Here is a 7,518-nt window from a genome sequence, read left to right on the forward strand (position 1 = left end):
GGTGATAAAGAGTTTCCTTGGGATGTTTTCCTCCTGTTCCCTTCATGGTTCAGAGCTCCCAGAGATGGGGCTAGGCTGAGCCGTCAGGGGCTCTGATCCCAAGACTTCATCCTCAGAGCCTCACAGCTCACTAGGATGCACAGTGCCCAGCAAAGCCTATGATACAGCCCCTACTCACCAGTCATTCAGCCCACTTGCAGGGGAGACTGAGGATATAAGAGATTTCGCCTCTGCATGACTGGGATGTGGGGTGGGCATGCCATCTTGTTTGTCTTAGTTCATTGAAGTTGGTATCGAGCACAGATGCTAGTGTAAGTTAGTTCCCTGTTACATTAAAATTCACCCACCACCCTGATATGAGGAAGTGGTGATGCAGCATGGGGCTGTCTTCTGGCTAGGGGCATAACCTGCCACTCACTCATCTTCTTCATCCCACAACTGCAGGTGTCCCCACTCCACCCTCCCCCATTCTGAGTCAATCTCTGTGCCTGTAATGTCTACATTGATGATTGCCCTGACCCCTGCCCAGGGACCTTTTATCTGGCATCTTCCTGGGGGTGTGAAAAGCCCAAGAGTGGGGCTGCTTCCGGTGTTTACTAGCGGCCACCCAACCTCAGTGCCCCAATGTTTTACTGTTGACATATAGATGACAGAAGATCTTTGGTCACTTTATGGTTCTGGACACTTCCCCTACCACTCACCTTCCCATGACTGAGTGCTTATAACTCCTGGACCTGTGGTCAACCAAATGAGCGAGAGAGATGCTAGGAGGGTTAAGGGTAGAAGACAGGGTTGCAAAGCCAGCCATGGAGTGACATATGGCATGCCATTAACATTCTAGAGAGAATGGGGGCTGCAAGATTGTCCTAGCTGTGCTGTGCATGCATATATGTGTGTGTGTGCATGCACGCACATTGGAAGGGGGTTGATTTTCATGGTGCTAGATCCTGAACTACGGGTCAAGTGCTAAAAAAAGAAACCAAGGATTATTATGTTGGTCAGTTATCTCCTAAAATTCAGTAGTTTACAACAGCCATGTCTTATTTTTCTTTCTACCTCTGTAGTTTTCCTGGGGGTTGGCTGATTGAGGCTAGGTTCTACTGCATGTGTCTGCCATTCTCCTTTAATCAGTTTGCTAGTGAGTGCATGTTCTCACGGTGACAGCAGAGGCACAAGATATCAAGTAGAAATATGCAAAGTCCACACTGAGGCCATGATGAGGGTGTGGATGCGGGGAGGGGTGAAGAATTAGAGACAACAATTCAATATACCACACTTATACCTATTACATTTGCCCATTTCCCCTGTATCCAAGACAAGAGAGAGAAGACTACTTACCCCTCCTAGATTTTAGCTTTCTCTCCAGGATCCTCCTTTTTGATTAGCCTACAGGAGAGGGCACGGCAGGAACCTTGGATTAAAGCAACACATGTCCGCGGAGATGTCTGTGCCCTTTGGTCAAGGATGTTCAGTGCCTGGGCTCACAGACTTCCCTAATGCGGTTGGCAGGGCACCTGGAAAATGCACCTGGAAAATGGGCAAGGTGACGGGTGATAGATTCTGGTCCCTGTTTGCCCCATCTAGCAACAGCACTGTAGGCAAGTAATTTTAGTTCATTTAAATCTTTGGTGCTGGGAGTGGAGGATAAGAAAAGCTCAGTTTTCTCAATGGTCTCAGCTTCGGGGCTAAGAATTTAGTATTCCACCTCTTCCCTCTCTCTTCCTGTCTTGATTATCAATACCACTTTGCATTGCTTGCGCTGGAAATCTCTGTAGTCTTCGTGCAGTGTGTGTGTGTGTGTGTGTGTGTGTGTGTGTGTTGGGAAGTGGATATTTGCCCATATTTGGCTATCCAATATCTGAATATATATTCTATGTTTGGGGCATCTCCTGCCATGTGTATTTCACTTTTTTTCAGCCTTTCTTGAAATGGATTGAAATGGATTGAAATATGGCATAGCTATCAGACCCACAGTTGACTAATCACATGCACCTATCCCAGACTTCCTGGTGTGAGCTGCTGCACAAAGAGCAGGGACAGGAACGGGACTGCTCTGGAAGTGGTCTTTCCAGGAAGTGGCCTGGCAATGGGGCTCATGGTGCATCCAGTGTCCAGTGTGGGAGGGTAACCTGCTGCATCCACTGGGTGATGATGGCAGTACAGGACTGAATTTGTGACTTAGTTGTGGCTGTGGTGTGGCTACTCAATTCTTTTTGTTCCAGGCAATTTTCTGAACATGGTTCTTATCATATTCCTGAAAATCAGTTATATTCCCAATATCCCGTGAATAAATTCATTCCCTGGCTAGTGTCAGTTTCAGCTGCTTGAAACCAAGAACCCCGAGAAATTTGTCTTCTGTTCTGCTGTCTAATCACCCCTTTAAGAATGTAAGACTGCAAAGGAGAGAGTTTGAGGCCTGTACCTCTTAGGAACAGCCTCAGGAGCAGAGATAGTATGGCCAGCTGCCTCTGTTACTTGGTCGCTTGAGCATGAATACTTAAAATTTTGGTTGGGAGTGGCTTCTCTGAGTTTCCTGTGCAAAGTAAAACTCTCCAGTTGGATTCTTTTCCAAATGACTGAGGGTTCCCTAAGGAAGAGTCAACTTGCAACTGCTATGTGCCCCTTTTAGTCAAAGAAGCCATTAAAACATCTATGATTGATCTGAAGGGGACGCTTGGGCTGCATCCAGCAATAGTGATCACCTACCCACTGTTACCCTGACATGAGACTGCCCTCTCTGAAGGAACACTGGTTAGGTCACAAATAGTGTTAGGAGAGAAGGAGCTTTCCAAAGGCTATATGCCATTATGAGAGTGTGAGTTCATCAAGTCCCTCATCCCTATCTTAGTCCTACCTGGAAAGACTACACCAGTAGAGAGAAGACCTTTGGTCTTGCTCTGGATCCTGGTAAGGGGGGAAGGTAGGGTCTAGAAGAAGTTAGGAAGGACTCAGAGGTTACCCCCAAGCTTTGGTATACCCATATACCCAAGCTTTGGTATATGCAATGAGCAGCCACTTCCCCAAAGTCTTCCCATCCCTAAAATGAGAAACTCCCCTCTCCATTTCAGAATTCTGCAGCAGGAGGTATTTGCCAGCCCATTTTCCAGTGCAGTGTTTTAAAACAGGGGTGAGATTAGCACTTGGGGTGTGAAAATTCATTGTGCAGGGCTACCCTCTGCAATGAAAAACATTTAACAACCTTGATCTCAGCCCACTCAATGAAAGTAGCTTGCCAGTTGTTATGTCAACCAAGAACTTCTAAGTCATTTCTACATGCCCCCCAGGGGTGGTACCAAGCCAGTTGAGAGCCAGTGAGTTTAGGAATTAAAGGAACCTTTGGCCAAATGCAAATACTGCATTGAGTGTTCTGAAATTTTGTTAACTATTAATACTAAATCGCAATTGAGACTGTTAGACTCTCTGTACCGGAAAAACAAGATCCTTTGCTTTAGTGAGGCATTGAAAAGGTTAGTTTTGATAGGAATGCTTGAGGATAAAACTCTCCAATCAGAACCTACTCAGTGGACAGACTTTAGTGGGGATGAAAGGTGAGAGGACACAGATAAAAGACCTGACTACCCAAGATCTGTGGGTGCCATGCAGTAAGGTAGAAGTCCCAGATGGGGAGACAGAGGGGAAAGGCAATCTCACACAAGATAGCCCCCTTTCCCATTTTCAACAAACTCCCTGCAAAGCCTCCCTTGGTGACTGATATATATGCAAAGACTACAGAACAACAAACATGTTTTGGCCATCAAAGCCTTATATCTAGAGGCATGTCCAGGAGCTGCCATGGTGGTCAGAACAGTATAGTCAAAACTACGAAGACAAAAATCCAGACTAGGCAAGTCTGCGGAGTGATTGTTCAATTTCCCAAATACCTTCAGCAAAACAGGAGGTTCAGTTTGCAAAAGTACTGTCATAGACTCAATGATTGTGTCCCCCACCAATTCATATGTTGAAACTTAATCCCCATTATGATGGTATTTAGAGGTGGGGCCTTTGGAAAATGTTTTGTGTTCAGGTTTTAATTTATAAGGGCAACTAACTGATGAAACCAAAAAGTCAATGCCACTGAAAGAAATGATTAATGTTACTCACAGTTCCCCTAGAAACAAGAGTCAGGCTCACCATGTGGGGCCACAGGCATCCAGAAGCAGAAGCAGAAGCACGGGAAAGGTTTAGACCACTCTCCTTACTGGGTTTTCCATGGGAAGTAACTACCTTAGGGTTAGTTATTTTGAACAATTTTGATGGGCTTTGGGGTATTGGGGCGGTTCCTAGTTACCTGTCTTCTGGCTCTGAGATGATTAAAGCAGAGAAATATTACCACTTGGGAAGTTCAGGACAAATAAAGAAAGTATGGTTCTGGATTAGTTGTTTGTATATCAAAGGCATGCTCCCAGTTGAGTCCTTTGCTCTCTCTAAAAAATTGATTAGCCCCACTGGGGATAGGGAAGTCGTCCCCAAAAGACAAGAAAGGTTATTTAAGATGTCAAAACATCATAATATATAGAAAATTTAAAAAAAAATTAAAAATTATTAATACAGGAGGTGATTAAGTCACAAGGGCAAAACGTTAATGAATGGGATTAGCGTCCTTATAACAAAGGCCCTAGAGAACTCCCTTGTCCCTTCTGCCACATGATGACACAGAAAGAAGATGCCTTCTGCAAACCAGGGAATGGGCTCTCGCCAGACGGAATCTGCTAGTGTGCTGGACTTCTAAGCTTCCAGAACTGTGAAAACAAAATTTCTTTTGTTTATAAGCCACCTGGTCTATGTGATACTGTTAGAGCAGCCTGAAAAGGCTAAGACCAGTACCCTCTGTGTGCTGGAGCAATCTAGACCCTCAGCATGCTCAGATGGAGAAGACAAAGCTGATGTCTTCATGTGTCTTACTCTCTAGTGGGCGTAGCAGGTATGTCAACAAAGCATTAACTACATTGTGATAAATTTCAGATTACGCATAAATCAGAGAGAAAAAGGGGAAGAGATACTGGGACAGCTTTTATAGAAAAGTTTTGAATGAGAGATACATTTGGAAGTCAAGCAGGGCTGGATAATCCAGGCAAAGAATATGGCATACAAAAAAGCGTAATGCGTAAAATTATGTGTATGTGGGAGGGGGAGGGAAGTGGTCCTAGAAGGGAATGAGCCATTTGGAAACTACAGTTGGGTTTTGTTTTTTTGTGTGTGGGTTTTTGTGTTTGTGTTTGTTTGTTTATCATTGTGTTAGTCAGACTACATGGCTTAAACACCAGAAATTTATTTTCTCATAGTTCTGGAGGCTGGAAGTCAATTTCTGGTGAAGACTCTTCCCTGGCCTTCAGGCGGTTATTCTTTTTTTGTTGTTGTTTTCTTCAGACAGTTACTTCCTAGCTAAGTCCTTACCTAGTCTTTCCTCTGAGTATACATGATGAGAGAGATAGAAAGAGAGAGAGCTCTCTGGTGTCTCGTCTTACAAGGACACTAATCGTTACTAATTCTATCAGGTCAGGGCTCTACCCTTATGACCTCACTTAACCTTAATTATTTCCTTACTTCAAATACAGCCACAAGTGGGGAGTTAGGGTTTCAGCATATGAATTTGGGGTAAAGGACACAAAGTGCAGTCTCTAACAATCATTAACATGTTTGTCTTTATCATTTCGCCCAGACGGGTCTGGCCTTTATCACTTGGTATCTGTTGATATTCTACTTACTCCAGGAAAGCTCCCCTGTAAGGCAGTGAGACAGGGTTTTCCACTCCTTTCTCTCCCCCTAGCCTGACACCTCCCTTCCTCATAAAATTCACAATGTCAACAGACGGTGGCCCATGCAGATCAGACAGCCACTTTATGAAAACGATGGAAAGGCTACTGTCATTTTCACTAGGAATGTTGCTACTTGAGTCGGAGTAAGTAGGTAGCTGAGAGATCCATGTGTTTCCATACATGCTCTCCTCACGTCTTAGCCCACTCACCTGTGGTCTAGCATAACAGTGGTGACTGGAAGTCTTAGGATTAATTACCATTTCATTCCTGGTAGTTTTTCCACCAGAAAGTCAGCTGGGTGTGTTGAACTCCATGTTGGCCAAAACTCAAACCACACTCACTCTTGAATTAAGACCCAGAAAGAAGTATTTTGAGTTGTGAGTCCCTGTGGTGTGGAGGGAGGGCCAATAGTGGGATTTGAACTCAAGAGTGAGATGTGACTTTGGGCAAATCGCTGGACCACCCCCCTCCCCGACCAAGGCTCTTCCACACTAAGATAATAAAATAGGGAAACTGAAACCTATCTCATTGCTTTGTCTGTAATCAAACACGATGAGGCATGTGAAAGCACTTTGTCAGGTATAAAGCTCAGTCTCAGAGTGTATCACGAAGACCAAGAGGAAGGGGAAGTAGCCCTGGAAATGCCTGGCGTCCCAAATGAAGGCAGCCTGTTAGCACAGCCTTGTTTGTGCCACGGGGGAGGCCTCTGGAAGCCCTTCATTCCTAATTACCCTTAGATAATGAATGAATACAATGGTAAATGTTATTAGAATAATTTGCTGTTCATCAAGAACAAGGGACAATTAGAATAATTCCCTATTAGTATTCACCTGTCCCCTAGCCATCGATGCTCCCACCACCTTTGGCTCCCAGAGCTCCCATTACCAGAACAGGAGCCTCCTCTCCAGCACCAGGCTGCATCCAGCAGGGTGATTAGGCAAAGGAAGTTATTGGCTATGTAATTAACTATGTAATTAACTCAGAGTGTTGAATGCAATCAGCGCCTAATCTAATAGAAATGTGTAATTAAATTGCGTCTTTAATCCCTGGGAAAATCTCTGGATTTGGGTGTGGGAATCAACCTGGCAGGGCGCCCCCCAGGTCTCCATTATCTTCAATTAGACAATTAATTGACATTCAAGTTACCTTTCTCATTCAAACCTAATTGAATTTTTCCCTACTCCCCATGAGGTAGAATGTGTTTGTAAAGATGCTTTCTCCATTCACTGCCTGGAGAACCCACAGCAAAGCGGTCATCACCTACCTTCCACTACTGCTTACTTAGATATTAGACGCCAGCAAGTGGCCCCTTTAAGAGATTGATTGGCACTTTGCTTTTTCCTTGGTATCTTTGTATCTAAACAGCGGTAACTGTCTGGAGAACAGCTTAATCCATGACTAATGAATTTTCCCTCTTTATTGCCTGCAGTTGGGCAGTTGTCACCAGCACCTCCATTTTACCTTCCAGCTCTCCTTTCACTGTCCCTGACGCAGATGCATCCTTCCTCAATTCCCTCTACGCCCCCCGGTGCCCCACCCCAGCACCTCCTGAGCACTGCTCTGTCCTGCACCTACCTCCCTCCTCAGACTGAGCTCCAGGAGAGCTAATAGCAGCTGTGATTTGTCCATTGAGGCTCCAGGATCTACAAAGATAACACTCACAACAGCGGAATCCTAACAGCCTCCCCAGGCCTGGATTTCCCCTGGGGCACAGAGAGCAAGGAACTGGGAGGTGAGATGGAAGTGTGCAGAGAGACATGGA

Source organism: Mustela putorius, unplaced genomic scaffold (genome assembly GCF_011764305.1).
Source record: "Mustela putorius furo isolate JIRA1106 unplaced genomic scaffold, ASM1176430v1.1 tig00003937_pilon_pilon_pilon, whole genome shotgun sequence".
Taxonomy (NCBI): domain Eukaryota; kingdom Metazoa; phylum Chordata; class Mammalia; order Carnivora; family Mustelidae; genus Mustela; species Mustela putorius.